The 17,418-nt window shown below is 42.0% G+C and overlaps 1 protein-coding gene across 4 annotated transcripts in view; it reads left to right on the top strand.

The window, feature by feature from the left end:
* The window catches only part of RBFOX2 (RNA binding fox-1 homolog 2), a 190,953-nt gene that overhangs the window by 27,530 nt on the left and 146,005 nt on the right, over positions 1-17,418 (top strand). The window lies entirely within an intron of this gene.

Below are 17,418 nucleotides of genomic sequence, written 5' to 3'. Positions count from 1 at the left end.
GTTGATACATTGTTGTCAGATTAGCCTATGGTTTCACTTGAATGTATACATCGATCGTACTCGTTAACTTAATGAAACGTTCTAAATTCAGATTGTGTGCTGATAAAGGAAAATGTAACGTTATGACGCATGAAAATATATGTATACAACACACACATACGTCACGTCATTTTGTAAGTGTGCCTCTGGATTAATAGCATTTCGTATTGCATGAATATATCCGTGCATCGTATATTTGTGGGGACTGACCTATTTTGCGTTGATGTTTTTGCCAATGCAGGTTTTCATTGTAATATTTGGTAGTCGGGTTTAGTCGTTTCAAATCGATGCAATAATTTTCCTTGGTTCAATGTTCCTCTGCCCTCACCTTTTAAGGATTTATGCATGCGCATATTTACTACTTTGTTTTTTTGTATTTTTTATTTGACGCAGCATAGAGTGGGGGTGGGGGTCTGTGTTTACATATGAGGAATGGATTGAGAAAGGACACTGTACATATTAGCTTCATACTACTATTTTAAACGTTTAAAAACCTAAAAAAACAAACCAAAGTCTGGAGAGGAAGAATTGTGAGAGATCATGTACTGCCAATCAGCTTCTGTATAATATTTTGCAGGCTGTGTTTGAAAAATGTCAGGAGCTGATTGGTTAGTATCTTGGTTTAATTAAAAATTAGAGAAAAGTCCTTGTTTGGAGAAAACGGATCTTTTTCTGCTTTAGGCTATTCACAAAGCATGTTAACCATGCAGAAGTAACTGACTGCTCCAGTGGCTCCCTGTTCCGTGGCTGCGAATGCGATTCATGAAAAAACTGAAAGCTCAGCTTTCCGCTTCTCCTTGGAGTAAAGATTCGCCATCTTCACTTGGCGGAATCTCAACTGCAGAAACAGCAAGGCAGTTCTGTGCCAGAACTGGCTCTGCCCCTGCCCTCTGAACTCCCAGCCTCTTCCTGACCTCCAAAGCTGGCGTAGAATGGAACCTGGCTGTCGATCCACACTTCGCAGAGGACTTGCTGGAGAACATCACTGGGGACCTGGATACTGGATCGTGTAGCGGAGAGGGTATATATATATATATATATATATATATATATAAATGACCAGCACTCAGACTAAATTGCAGCATTCATAAAAAGGAAAACGTAACCACAGGTTCTGATATCGACGTTTCGGACCTTAAAGGCCTTTATCAAGACATGTCTTGATAAAGGACTTCAAGGTCCGAAACGTCGATATCAGAACCTGTGGTTACGTTTTCCTTTTTATGAATGCTGCAATTTAGTCTGAGTGCTGGTCAATATTGTGCTTATATTTCTCCCGGTTGGGATTTCTAGCACCAGACGCGCTGTTACTTCAGCTTTAGAGTGCGGGACATTGCCTTCCTATATATATATATATATCACATAGAACCGATGCGTTCTATTGTAATATATAACACCGCATCGGAGGGAATCTCCAGCTTTTGTTGGGGATACCCTCTAGAAGCCTATGGGATTTTAACAGTGCATACCTCCCAACTTTTAACCTGACGAAATAGGGACACTCCGCGCGAGCGTACGAAAAGGGGGAGTGGCGTATGCAAATGAGGGCGCGGCTTATGCTAATTAGCCGTGACCTCATTTTCATACGAGAATAGACGCTGTGCGCATGCGCACAGCGTCTATTCTACTAGTTTTGGGGGTCTCCCAACTGCCACCCCCCGCAGCGGGACAATGCCTGCCGCGGGTGGGACAGCGGGACAGGACCCGAAAATCGGGACTGTCCCTCTAAAATCGTGACAGTTGGGAGGTATGACAGTGTAAGAAGGATTATAAGAACCCTATCTTGCAAGAGCACCTCTATTCATTCTATGCATTATAAACCACATGGTGTTGCAGGAGCTACCGTAGCTTGCTGCCACATTGGGGCATAGTTGCCTACCCTCCTGCTTTCTGCAGGAGACTCCCTGAAATAGCAGGAATCGGCAAGAACCCTCTCTCCCTGATTTGTCTAGCAATCTCTCTCATATCACCTAGTTCACATTATGTACAGTAGCGGTTTCATTTTTGGGAAAAAATGAGGAATACATTTACATTGAATCATCAGGGCCATTTCCCAGCATGTATGCCTTGTGGCCATTTATATACACCACGTTTAAAATACAATAGATGAACAATCCCTGACATGTATCAGTGACTTTTCTTTAACAAGTATAGTAGCTCTTACTAACTGCTTTGGGGCTCATTTACATTTTGATATACAGTAAGTAATTTTAAAAGATTCCTCTAAGATATAACAGTACACACCCACGCTTCTCGGTGCCATGTTCACAATTTCTCCATATATGGAACTAGACACACCCTTTGGGTGTAGCATGACACACCCCCTCCATGGGGGCGCTGTGCAAAATTCTAGGGGCTCATTGGGGCATCACTAGAGATGGACAACTCTGCTCTTTTCCATGAGCGGCTCTCAACAGGTCAGCTCACGGGAAAGAGACGGTTCTTTTTTACAATAATAATAATAATAATAATAATAATAATAATAATATCAGTATTAAAAAAAAATCTATTTACAGTAGTTTTGTTACCTGTGGTGCGTTCAGAAGTAAGTGTGTGTGTATATATATCACACTTCTGAATGCCGTGGCCGCACCATGGGTAACAAAACTAAAAAAAATGTTTTTATATTATTATTATTATTATTATTATTATTATTATTATTATTATTATTATTATTATTAAGGTAAAAAGAGCTGTGAGGCACTGAGCGGCCAGCGAGATGAGCCACAAGAGCTGAGCTGGGAGAGCAGAGTAATGAGAGTCGGTGGGAGGAGTCCTTGGCCCGTGAGTGTGACTGAGCAGAGGTTCCTGGAGCAAAATGGTTCTTCCAATCCCTGACAGTCAGGGATTGGAAAAGAACTTTATCAATCCAGGAGCTGCCGCTCAATTTAAACCGCTCACGGCTCAGTTGGCTCATTTGAAAGATCCAGCTCTTTGGGCCGACTTAGCTGTGAGCTACCCATCTCTACACCATCTGTGATGCCTAATGGTTACCATTACTGCCTTACCGCACTGAGGTTATGGGTTCAATACCCACCATGGCCCTAACTGTGTGGAGTTTGTATATTGCGTGGGTTTCCTCCCACAATCCAAAAATATACTGGTAGGCTAATTGGTTCCCAACAAAATTAACCCTAGAATGAATGTGTGTGCGTGTGCATGTGGTAGGGAATATAGATTGTAAGCTCCACTGCGGCAGGGACTGATGTGAATGTTCAAATATACTCTGTAAAGCGCTGCGGAATATGTGTGCGCTATATAACAAACTGGTAATAAATAATGGTATACTACACTCAAGGACTTTCTCTGCCTGCGATTGCGACGTGCAGGATTGTTGCTCCCAGTTTACGGTCTATGGGGGGTATTCAAACACTGTCGTGCTCCCGCAGCCATCTCCCGACGGGGGAGATGGCTGCGGGGCCCTATTCAATGCTGTCTTACCTGACAGCATTGAACAGGGTTTCTCCACAGAACGAGCCCGACATCACAAGCTGTCGGGCTCGTTCTGCCGAGAAAAGCCGTAAATAGGCAAGCTCCTAGCCGGAGCTCGTCTATTTCTGCCCTCAACTCACGGCCATGCCTCTTTCTCGCCGTTCGGCGGCTGAGACATTGAATTCCGACCGCTGAGCTCCAGTTGAGCAAAGTGAGAACAGGACAGGGGCACGGCTGTCGAGCTTGCTCGACAGCCGTACCACTGACATTGAATACCCCCCTATATGTTTACTATCCACCAAAACATGCTACATTCAGACGAGAATGATTTGGGCCTGGTATGTGTATCCAGATAAACACATGCTTTATTTAAATGTATAGCAGCTCTGATTTTATTGACCAGTTGCCGTTCTTTTGCTGCCCACTGCAATTTGTACTCTACTGTGTTTTTGCTAGTTTTATCAATTCAACAAGAAAGCCTGTCTAAATGCATGTTGTCTTTTAGCACATTAAAGCCATGCATATTAAATCCCGTCCGAATTTACTGGCTAGGTGAAAAATCGGCAATTATTTGCCAATTAGCATTCAATTATGGGCGCTTTCAAGTTCTTTATTTGCCAATGCCAGCTTTTTTTTCTTTTTTTTTTTTTTTTTCCTTTGGGGGGGGGGGGGGGTGTGTGAAAAAGGCCACAAACACGCCAAAATAAGTGAATTTGCGGCAGTTCTGACGATCCACCTGGTTTTCACTTTTTTTTTCGCATTTGGATTTAATAACGCAAGTAGAATTTGCCCAAAGAAAAACTGGCGAAAATTTGGCCCAGATTGAATACCCCCGTGGTCTAAGATGATATTTGAAAAAAATCTCCATCTTCAAAATAAAGTTTAAATGTGACCTCACTGTCGCTGTCCATCTGAATGCCTCTATTAAATCAAAGAGTATATATAGTAAGACTTGTGGCAGGATGTACTAATAGAAAATGTGTCCAAAACCCAATTTCCCATATACAATAAGCCCTTTGTTGCCTAAAGCCTTGTACACATGGCTGCGATAGGGGATGTTATCGCTGGGAATATGGTCGCTGGTGACCATATAGCCAGTGATGGGAGTGTGCCCCGGCGATAAATCGCTGAGTGCGCGCTCCCGTTTTCAGCCCCGTTCTAATCGCTGGTCGCAGGTGGTTGCTAGCAATATATTTGTGAGAAATATATCTCCCCCGTGTGTAAGCACCTTAAGGGCTTTTTTGCATTGTCCCAGAGAGAGTACCAATCTGATACCTCCCAGCACTACCGCACATGTGCAGAGGGACTCCTGGGGCTGAAACCCAGAAGTTACTGCATTGCAAATAGGAAGAGTTGTTCTTTTCAATACAGTGATAGTACATATGTGATTAGTATCAAAGCGATGTGTGGTGGGATGTGCCCCCATTGTACATCCCGACCTTAGAGAAAGTTAGTGTATGGGGAAATTTTTTTTCAAATTCAACGGGCAAAGGGGCAGTTATGAGCTGATTGGCTGGTACGCACCGGTCCCGTTTTGGGATACCCTTCTTAGGCGCTGGTTATCTGTATACGTTCCAAATTACTGCATCTGGCAGTTGTCACTGAATGGGGGTGTGTCATTTGTGCCCAACCCCCGTTCATCTGGGATGTCAAGAATTAACCCTACAATTCATTAGTCCTTATTGTAAACCTTTATCACACAGAGGGGGAGATTCTCTAAACTAAAAATGCGGTAAAAACCCTGATAACAGGGTTTTTACCGCATTTTTAGGGTGCTCTAAACATCCCCCGCCGGGTTACCGTGACGGGGGGCATCGCCAGAAAAATCTGGCAATGCCCCATAGGGCTTCTACCTGTGTTCGGGCATTTACAGAGCTGTGCTGCCCAGACCGGTGACCTCCTCCTCCCTGCACTATGATCCTCTTCCGGGTGGAGGGAGGAGGTGAGCCGGGCGCAGCTCCAGCACTGGGTAAGGGCGGGAGGGGGGAGCCGCCCAGAATTTCGTAAAAAATAAATAAAATAAACTTTTTACAAATGTATCTTGAAATATGCATAATATGTGTGTTACATATATTTTTTAAGTAGCGATTATTTTTCACATATATTGTGCATTTTATGCAGCTTGAAGTTTTACTACTGGTGGCTGCTTTAATTATCTCACTGGTACAGTATGTTGAGGCTTGAGTTAAATCTTCCATAAATCATATTTTAAGCAGTTCTGCAACTCTATCCACATTCAGATAAATAACCCTTTTATGTGTAAGATAAACATTAGACAGATAATCTTATACCCCTTTCACATTGCACTTTTAAAACGGTATATTGACGTTTTTTTCCCAATTTAAAACGTTTAAGGCTGCAATGTGAAAGTGCCAAAGTTGATTTACCGGTTAAAGATAACCGGTATTTCAACACGGTTAAAAAGCAGAATCCTACACGTTTTAAAGCCGTTTTTTAGCCAGTGTGAATGGCTCTATTTCAATGGCTTGAAACGTGTCCCTTGGGGGTTAAACAGGTTTAATTTTGAATGGTATTAAATGATTTTTAAAACGGTTTTCACCTGCAATGTGAAAGGTCTCAAGGCTCAGACCCGTTTTAAAGTCCCATTTAAGAATACCGTGTCATTACCCATTTCTCCAATGTGAAAGCAGTATAACTGATGGTATTTATAGATGCGGTATAACTGAGGACTGTATACGTTTCTGATCTGACACATGAATTGAGGTTGCTCTATTTATATTACATTAAGGAGAATCTTCCCTTAATTCTTGTCTCTATTTTGTCTGCTAAAACAGAAATATTTCATTTTTAAAAAGGGTGGAGTGTGATATTGGTGGATGGTAAATTGAAGAGAAAATTAGCTGCTGTTACTTTAATGATGTGTCAGCTTGACTTCCCGATTTCTGTCTGAAGGGGTCAAAACCTCTGTTGTTCAGTGACCCTATTCTTGTTCATAATGCTGAGAGGACTGATAGGCACACGCCTTAATCTTGAGTAACTGAATCTAGTTTTTGTATGTCTCTAGACCCTTTCATCCCCTTGCATAATTACAGCTGGAAAGCGTCATGGGCATAGAAATAAAGTTTTTTAAGTGAACTAAATCACTTATTTCAAGTAAACTTTAGTAGCATTTTATGAATGTGGGCAGGGGATAATTGTAGTCTCCTATCTATAGAAATAAATAATTACAATCTTTTTTTATATTGTGCCACAAGTGGCCCGCAGCGCCCAATTACAGAGTACATAATTAAAGCAAAACAGTGGCTTAAGGCCCATGCACACTAGAAGATATTGGCATCAATATCCTTAAGAAAGGGGCTTCTAAACAATATTGCTGACCATATCTTCTAGTGTGTATGCCTAATATCATTAAAGCGCGCATCATTAACGTCCGCCTGTATCTTCCGAACTTGAGGGTCAATCACCCCAATATCATAACGGTAGTTTGGCACATCAATGTGTGTATGCCGTGTCGGACAATATTAACGATATTGGAATGTATAGACACCCCCCCCACCTCTACCCACTGGCCTCACAGCATGGTGTGTGACCTGCGGCAGGCTGTACCCTGTCAGGGCATTGTGTGAATTTGTCAGGAGGCAGCTGGTGGTCTGGGGAACTTTAGGCTAGTGCTGCTACGGTAGTGGTTCTGCGGCAGGCTCTGCTGCTGTCATTCTCCCAGCAGACTAACTGCCCGTGTGGGTGGGCACAGGCTGAAGTGGGAGCCTCACTCGCTGCATGGCACCCATTGCTGGCACCACTTCTCTGCAATTCCCTGGCCGGAGAAGCTGTGCAGTGTCTGGGGCATAGACAGGGAAACCTGCCTGATCAGAAAGTCAGACACTGGCAGCACCACAAACTTTATGCAGTGTGCTGATGTGTGAGATTGCTGCAGTGACTGCTCCTCAGCCCGCACTGCTGCTCGGTGGGTCTCGGGAGAAAATTGGTGTGTGTGTGTCAGTCAGTGGCATCACTAGAATGGTGGGATGACACTAAAAAGAGAAGTGGTCCACACTGCCCCCCCGGGCCAGCAATTGTTGCCCACACCCTGCTGACATGTCATTCGCATACTTGGCTGGAGCCGGGGCCAGGAAACACGCTGCTGCCTTACCCACAGCAGCTCAGTGAGTCTAATTTCACTGGTCACTCCCTCCCGGCCCATCGTTGTGTGTATGCCGTACCGAACGATATTTACGATACTGGGATTTCTACTGCTTTCAGTGGCTCCCCCCGCCGTTTTCCTGCCACGCTCTGCTCTCCCTAACGTTTCTCAACCGCAGCAGCACAGCCACACACTGACATGCAAAATTTTACACTCTGCCGCCGAAGTATAGCAAACATATATGGCAGTATGTAAAATTAAACATCCGTGTAAGCTGTATTTTACATGCTTCCGCCAAAATATTGCATACATGTAAACTATATTTTACACACTGCTGCCAAAATGTAGCATACATGTACATGCATGGCTTGATTTATACCTTGCAGCTCCACTAGGTTCCAAGTCGGGTGGTTGGACGTGCAGCAGGTCCGACCACCCGACGCAGATCCGATGCTCACGGGATCGCGCATCGGATCTGAGGGGACATCAAAACTAGCCGATTTTGGTCCGATTTCGGCCAGATCCGACTGATCTGGCCGAAATCTGACCAAAATCGGCTAGTGTATGGGGGCCTTTCGATTTGGGTGAGATTTTACTTTAAAGTGAGATCTATATTGCAGTGTAAAAATAAAGCAGCCAGTATTTACCCTTCACAGAAACAAAATAACTCACCCAAATCTAATTCTCTTTGCACATTTTACATCTGCCCCCCTGCAGTGCACATGGTTTTGTCCATCTAAGAAGAATTTTGTCAGAGTGAACTAGAATAAGGCCCTGAGTGAGTGAGTCGAGAGTAGACAAGTTTCTTGAGGAGCTTGGGGTGATAGGACAGTAGTTACAGAGTTATGGTCAGAATGGTGTGTTGTGGGGTTTTTTTTAACTGCTTTTTTAAATTACTGCATGTTTGAATAGTGAAGGAAATGTACCCCGTAGCAAGAGAGAGACTGCAGAATTTAGTTAGGGTTGGGATAAGCACAGGAGAAAGTTTTTTTAATGACTTGTGTAGACATAGGGACAAGAGGAGAGGTAGTGGAATAGGAGGATAAGAGTGTGGATACCTTATTTTCAATTGTTGGCTCAAAGGAAGAAAAAGGCCTGCATGGGGTGTAGTGGGAAGCTGGAGCCACTTCATCAAGGGTTGTTTAAAAAGTCTGGTATAGGTGAGAAACAGCAGAGGGGGGGATGTATTAAAATACATTGCCGCCCCACTGTAGCGATGCTCGCGCATATGTGACTAGCATCGCAATGCGGTGACAGAGACCCCCCGCGATACCGGTGATGTGGTGTGCTGGGGGTCTCAGTCACATCCATGGGCGCCTCGTCCTCCCCCCTGCAGCTGGAAGAACCTCCGGCTGCATTGCTAGGGTGAGGAAGATTTTACATCCCACCCAGAGTCAGTAAAGGTAAATGTAGAAATTGGCGATGAGCTTCGGTTGCAGAGAGATGGAAAGTTAATAGCGTTAGTATTTCTGCATGTTAGAGTAGGCATGCTTGATTTCAGTGTCAGTGAGCTTGGGACAATAAAGGAGTGTGAGAGGGTAATGAGATTGTGAGACGGGTATTTGTCACTCGCACAGGACTGTCCTCTGATATTGAAGGGACATTTCTAGGACCCCCTGTGAATAACTAGTAAAGTACTATGTCTATAGTATAGACTTAGGAGGTGTGCTACCACTGGACAACAAAATGTATACACACACAGCGTTTCAGAAGAAACAAGAAAAAGATTGTCCCTGGTGTGGTGCACCTGTTACAGAAATAATGATACAATAATAATTAACTTTTAATTCTTTATCTAAAAACTTGCGAAATATAAAACACACATAACACAAAATAAGAGTGATAGACAAAAGATAGAATAGGTGTGTTATAAAAGGTGGCTGGATGGCGACGCACTGTCGTCTGTTCTAATTCAATTATAATATAGGTGTATCCTCACAGGTTTGTAGTGTTGTGACCGCTCAGAACGAGAGATGCCCGTATCTGGCTCTCTGAATAGTCGGTCAAACTGCCTTGGCACTGTATGTCCTGTGTCCCCTATTTGTCAGGATAGATGCTATATTGCTTATTACTATCCTAAAAAGGGGTCTCACGGAACCAGTGTCGAATTATGACAGTCTCAGGGTTATGGGAACTAGAGTCACCAATTCTGCAAGTCAAAAGCAGAGTGCTGTGGGCATACAGATATGGTGTATTGCAAATATATTTTGGAGCAACCACCTGCTATTCACAGCACTGTGCCCGTGTATCTGTGCCGCGTCCACACCTTAATGCTGTGTATATATATCTCCTGAATATCTGTCTGTGTCAGCGTGACCCCTGGTTCTTAGGGTCACTCCGACACTTATATGGATATCGCTGTGTCGGTGAGTGGTTATAATTCCACATATAAAGGGCTCCCTCTGCCCGGCTCTATGCCGCCTGTGTCCCCCGCAGCGTCCCCAGCAGCCCCCCCTGCTCCCACCAGCAGCCCTGCTCTGTAGCCCCCCCCCCCCCCGCTCCCCGGGTTTTTTACATGTGATAAATCGAGACGATTTATCACATGTAAAAAATGGCACATCAAGTGCCAATCTAATCAAGCTCCCCCGGGGAGCAGCCGGGGAAGCTCAGGGGGAAGTCGGGGGCGACTTGTCCTAAGGACAAGTCGCTCTAGTGTATGGGGGCCTTAACTCTCTCTGCACAAGTTACATCTGCCCCCCTGCAGTGCACATGGTTTTGTCCATCTAAGAAGGATTTTGTCAGAGAGTGAATTAGAATAACCCCCTCAGTTTCTTAAATCTCACAACCTATTAGACCCACTTCAGTCAGGCTTTCGTTCCCAAAACTCCACAGAGACAGCACTGACTAAAATGGTGAATGATTTGGTCACTGTTAAGTCTAAAGGCCATTACTCACTAATCATTCTTCTAGATCTTTCTGCTGCTTTTTACACTGTTGATCAAACTCTTCTCCTACTCTTCTACACTCACTGGGTCTCAATGATTTCAACCCTTTCCTGATTCTTATCTTACCTATCTGATCACATTTTCAGTGTTCACTTCTCTGATTCCACCTCCTCTTTACTACCTCTGTCAGAATTCCGCAAAGCTCAGTCTTAGGTCCTCTACTTTTCTCAATCTATACCGCAGCTCTTTCAGATTTCACTATGCCTATCTTACACCAGACACTACTAAATATCTAATCCATGCACTCATATCCTGCATTGATTATTGCAATAGTCTCCTTACTGTTCTTCCTGAGGACAGACTCTTTCTGCGATCCATTTTGAATGCTGCTGCTATGCTAGGCTTCCTAGCAAGATGTTCATAGTCTGTTGATCCGCTCTGCCAGTCCCTCCATTGGTTGAATGTATTTTACTGAATTTAATATAAAATACTTTTTACTCTCATATAAAGCTATTAACCATACTACTCCAATGTAAATATCTTTACTTCTCTAAATATTACCCAACTTGACCACTCCGCTTAGCACAAGATCTGCATCAATGTTCTGCACAGATTACTAGCTCCCACTCACTAGAACAGGACTTTTATTGGGCTGCCCCCACCCTATGGAATGCTCTTCCATGCACTGTAGGACTTTCTACTAGCCTCTAAACTTTCAGGCGTTCCCTGAAAACTCACCTATTCAGGCAAGCCTATTCTATTTAGGTACCACACACATAACCCTCCGAGGCACTTATGTATTATATAGATTCCCTTCTGGATTTGCAACTAGGTGGAACTGCTATGCTATTACTAGTGCCTGTCCTTGTGTTTCCCTCCTACAGTATATCCCTATATATTGTATGCTTGTAGCAGGGCGCTCCTACCACCATGTATGTCTGTTACCCAGTTTGATCTATTACTGTGTGCGCTTTATTTATTTATTAACAGTTTCTTATATAGCGCACACATATTACGCAGCGCTTTACAGAGAATATTTGAACATTCACATCAGTCCCTGCCCAGTGGAGCTTACAATCTATATTCCCTACCACATGTACACGCACACACAGTCATCCTAGGGTTAATTTTGTTGGAAGCCAATTAACCTATCTGTATATTTTTGGATTATATTATATAAGAAACAAAATAAAATAAATACAATTGTGAAAGTTGATATAAACTTATAACACACACACAAACGTAAAGCTGTACCTACATTTATGCTTATTTTTTTTTAATTAATCATATCTTCTATATCGCACACATATTCAGCAGCGCTTTACATAGAATATTCACAGTCGCTGTGGGGGAAACCGGAGTATCCGGAGGAAACCAGCGCAAGTACGGGGAGAATATACAAACTCCTCACAGTTAGGGCCATGGTGGGAATTGATCCCTTGACATGACATTTGTACTGTATAGTGAAATACAAAGTGAAATCTGGTAGTGAGTGTAAAATCACTATGGTATTGAAGATCTCAAATGACTACACCTCAACCAAGAAAAAAATCTATGTAATCTGTATAAAAACATTGTGTGTGTGTGTGTGTGTGCTATAAAAAAAAATGCATATCTGCTGTTGTAGTATAGTTTGTCAATTGTCAGTCTTTTTTTCTTTCCTCCTCAAATATGTTTCTAGCATTGCTAGGAGGCATGGAAGTTATAGGGTGGGGGAAGTTGAGTATTGGCTGTGGGTTTGCACAGAAGGATTGGAGGAGGAGGGGGGAGAACACAGTGCATTACACACACTCATCAAGAAAGGAGGGGAGGGAGGCATCACATGCTGGAATGCAGAGGTTAAGTCTGATCAGAGAATCACCAAGCAATTGCATTGAAGATCTTTCTATATGCTTTGTTTATGGTCCCATACTGGATTATGATTTTTCTTGACAGACATGCACTGCATTTATTTTTTATATAAATTAAAGCAATATGTAAAATTATCTTACTGGCTGTTTAAGGATTCATTTCTATTTTTTTGAGAAGGACTTCTAATAAACCAGCATTTGGATAGTATGTTGACACCATATAGTTGACATGGGATGCAGTTAAAATCCCGGCGGTCGGGATCCCGGCGTTCAGAATCCCGACGCCGGAATCCCGACCGCCGAAATGCTGACACATTCTCCCTCCTGGGGTGTCCACGACACCCCTGGAGGGAGAATAAATTAGTGTGCCGAGCGTAGCGAGGCACCGGGCCCGCTGCGTGGCGAGCGCAGCGAGCCCGCAAGGGGGGGCGATCCACGTCCCCCCCCCTTGTCGGCATTTCGGCTGTCGGGATTCTGAGCGCCGGGATCCCGACCGCCGGGATTCAATACTGAATCCGTTGACATAATCAAAAGATCAACACAAGGAAAAGATATGGTGCCCATACACTTATGCGATCAGATACTTACAGCATCCCAAAATGCGGTAAAAACCCTGTGGTTTTTAACCGCATTTCTTGTTTAGAGAATCTCCCCCTATGGCTGACATGAGTTTTGGGGATTTTTATTTTATGTACTTTTTCATACTTTACCATCCATGTGGACTCCAGTTGGGAATGGGAAACTGTTGAACACAGCGAGCATGTGCAATTGCAACTTTGAAGTAAATGTTATTATTCATATCCTCTTGCTGTTATGCAACTTTTTCTGATCTTGTGTCTCAAATCGTGCAGTTTTTATTTTGCTATAGGCTCTGAGCTGAAGCAGAACAGGAAGTTGTTACTCTAGTCATCCCATATCTCCTTTTTGCTTTATCATAGAACCCTAGATTTCATTAATTTATACTATACAGATATAGCAAAGTCTAGAACAGTGGTTCTTAAGCTGTGGGTCCTGACCATGCCAGCATCGGGCCTCAACTCCATGTTGCTGATCATGATGACTTCTCTAATCTCTGACCGTGATCCAATGAGTCTGGAAATCTTTTGAATTGTCTTCAGATTCCTCACATCATTTTGTGACTTCACAATGTTGCCATGCATGAGCAATCTCATAACTGGTATGTTGCAACCAATTGGTGGTTACTTGTTGGGGTCCTGTAATATTTTTTTGTCTTAAGGGAGTCCCTGAGCAAAAATTGTTTGAGAACCCTTGGTCTAGAATTTTGCTTTAAATATCAACTATGTTTCCTATTAACACTACAGCTCCTGCTTTAATTTGGAGGACAATTAATTAATGCTTTTGCATAAAAATACAAATAACCATGCATGTCTGAAAATGCTTGGGAGGGGGAATCAGATGTTTCCCAGAAAGTCCTCATGAGTGGGAAGCTCTGAGATGGTGCTACTGGCGCCTGCTGTCTGTGCATCTGGCTGATCAATATTAGAATACCAATTTAGTCACTGAATATGGGAAAGTGGGTGGGCTGGAATAGTTCTGCTCATCTCATTCCCAATTCCCTATTTATTACATCACCCTTTGTGCTGCTATGCACTGTCAGATATTTTTTATGAGGTAAAGATAAAGACATTTTTATTGACCTACATGGAAAGGTTTGTAGAAAGAATAGGTTACCAATTGTATATACAATGCTAAAGTTTATACCATGACTTGTATACAATTAATGTGAATGCAATCATAAATTGGGTTGGTGGGTCAGCAATTTTAAACCTATGGAATACTGAAACAGGTTAGCTGAATAGCAATTGACAAACATGCTAAAACATTTTTTTTTCTTACTGTTCAGTAGCTTATGGGAACAAATCTCAATCATCGAAAACTTAATATAGTCATTAGAATGAGTTTCTTCATTTTTTTTTTTTTATTAACTTTTTATTGAGACATTTCGTGCACATTACATAATTTGTACAATACAATTGGTATACATTGCATATTTCCATTTTGTATATATGACAATAAAAGTTTCAAATAGTTGTTATCGTTGGTCGTTTGTACAGTCATATATTCAATACATTTTGCATCATAGGTCATCCTTGCTTCAACGCCATCATTTGGAGGATCTTTATAACTGTACTGGCGGGTCTAGTGCCGCCAGCCTGGTCATGTACCATGTTGTGTTTTTTAAGCTATTATGTATAGTTCTCCTGGTGTTTAGTGGGAGAGTTGTTATATATGAATCCCATAGAGTAAAGAATTTTTCCACCCTTTTGCCCCTATCTACCACCGCCTCCACCCAATCCATGCGAAAGAGAAAATGAAATTTTTGCAAGAATAAAGGGAATTGGGGGGGGGGGGGGGTCAATCCATCCCTGCAGTATGGTCTTCCTACCTGCCGCACTTAAAGCTAGCAGTAGTTTCTTAATTTCTTTTGTCATACGTATGTTGGGGTCAAGTATCCCCAGAATTGCCCATTCTGGTGTGAAAGGAACATACGTTATGAGTTTCTTTTCCGCATATTTTTTGATCAGTAGTTTCTTCATTTTTTTAATTTTTTTTTAATTTTACTTTCTTGAAAAACTTTTTGAATCTTAAGTTGCAACAACAAAAAGAAGGCCATTAAAGAGGGGGAAGGAGCAGATAAATAAATAATGTATGTAGATGCTTTATAAATAATACTCACAATATGGAATCATAGTGAATAAAATGAATTTGTGACTCTAAAGATGGAATAGAAGTGGGATGATGAATATTGGCGTGGAAGGTGAGCAATTTTATTTATTTATTAACTGTTTAATTTATATATAGCGCACACCTTTTCAGTAGCGCTTTACAGAGATTATTTGAACATTCACATCAATCCCTGCCCCAGAGGAGCTTATAATCTATATTCCCTACCACATGTACACACATTCATTGTTGGGAGCCAATTAACCTACCAATACATTTTTGGATTGTGGGAGGAAATGGTACCCGGAGGAAACCAACGCAAGCACAGGGAGAAAATACAGACTCTGCATTGTTAGGGTCATGATGGAATCAAACCCATGACCTCAGTGCTGTGCGGCGGTAATGCTAACCATTGTACCATCCGTGCTGTTCGGGAAAGCACAGCAGCCCAAACTAAAGGGACATGAGGATGACTATAGGCTGTCATCCTACCAGGAGGACATCTCTGACACTAATAATTTAGTTAGGCAAAAAACCTGAGTGACAAGTGGAGTAGAGTGCTTTTTAAAATCTCTTTAGCTAAACCACATTATCCCAAAACTAGGTGTATCTGCTTTATACTGAGAGACTGACACCATTGCCTAGCCCACTGTGTCTCAAACTGTGTGCCGTGGTACCCTTGTGTGCCTCAGGACATTTGCAAAGGTGCCCTGAGTTGGTGGCCCAGGTCTAGTTCAAATTATTTCTGGTCCACGTAACAGGCAAAACCAGTGCTGGTAGCTGCCAATCTTAACATATATGTGGATAAACTGTAGAAAATCTTGTCACCTTCTAACTGACCCTAAGGAATACCTATAAACACAATTTACTTAATCACCCCCAGCCCAAGGCCAGATGTTTATTATAGGGGTTCCAGAAAAATGTTGATGTTCCAGGGTGCCGTGATTCAAAAAAGTTTGGGAGCCACTGCCCTAGCCTAAGCAGTGAGAGTGAATTGATGAAACTACCCTTTCACTGAAAAAATGTAAGCAATCCTTTTTTATATATACATATGACCAGAGGCATTTCACAATATTAAAAACAATCTCTGCAACCAAGGATATGTTGGTCAAAAATGAGAGTTCAATACTACCTTATGTGGAATAGAGAACCTGTTTGCCTGGAATACCTCCAGTAGAGAAGGGTGATTTTTCTATACAGTGAGAGTATCCGGGTCTCTGACAGTGACAAAAGGTTGACAATGGTTAGTCGACAAATGAAAAGGTCAACAGGAGTTATTCTCAATTTATTTATCAGATTTGAGAGTTTTTTTTTTTTTTTTAATGCTTTACCATCGATGTGGACTCCTTTTGAAACGTTAAATGATACCGAACACTGCAGTAACAGAGTGAAGCATAGCAAGCGAGTGCTGTAAACTATTTGGGGGTCAAAATTGACACCTTTTTCATGTTTCGACCTTTTCCATTTCGACCTCCTGTAAATGTTTCCCTATTGACTGTCGACCTAGACATTGTCTGAGTTGATTCACACCCATGATTTGGGATTTGTTTAGGACCGATACATCTCTATAAATTCTATAAAACTCTGTAATGGACATACCGGTATTTAGAATAAACTAGTTTTTGTAAATCAGGGGCATTGGGCCAGATTCTCTAAGCTTCAAGAGTGATAAACAGCCAGCCAATCAGCTCCTGCATGACATTTTTCAAACACAGTCTGTGACATGACAGGTAGGAGCTGATTGGCTGGCTGTTTATCACTCTCCATTTTATCACTTTTGAAGCTTAGAGAATCTGTTCCTTAATCACTTGGTGATTTTCTATTTTTTTTTTTGTCTAGGTGAAAAATCAACACTTTTTGCTGGGTTTTTTTTAGATCTAATTTTGATTTGACCTATTCAATTAAAGTGACAAAAAAATGGGACTAATTGAATATGCCCCTAACTGAATGTGTGTTTATTGAACTCCCACTTTGTTTTGTAATATCTGGTTGTCTTATTTTTTATTGGGAAGGGGTGTATTGAAGATTTTGGACATCGGACAATCCCTGGACCATTGGCAGCTATCATCAGTGTTTGTAATTAATATGCATGCAGAATGATAGATGTCAAATTGTTCAGAAATTGTCTTCTGATCCCTTTTGGATGACTAGGCAGCAACAATTGCTTGTCTGAGATAATTACTGATGCATTTCTCCTTGGCATAGTGTTAATACCATCATTTTGTGGTGATAATAATGCACACTTGATTAGCAATGCTTGCTCAAGCTACTTGATCAGTATGCAATACAATGAACATATTCACATATGGCTTTTCAATTTTAGTTGATTCAAGATATCCTTAATTATGTACCCGATAGCATTGTATTTCAATTGATGTATTTGTAATAATTTACTGTGTGCGCTTGTTTTTTGGGTGACTCATTA

This window comes from Crinia signifera, chromosome 8 (assembly GCF_055691185.1).
Source record: "Crinia signifera chromosome 8, ASM5569118v1, whole genome shotgun sequence".
Classification (NCBI taxonomy): Eukaryota; Metazoa; Chordata; class Amphibia; order Anura; family Myobatrachidae; genus Crinia; species Crinia signifera.
The sequence above is the reverse complement of the archived record's forward strand: the minus strand, read 5'-3'. Positions and strand labels throughout refer to the sequence as shown.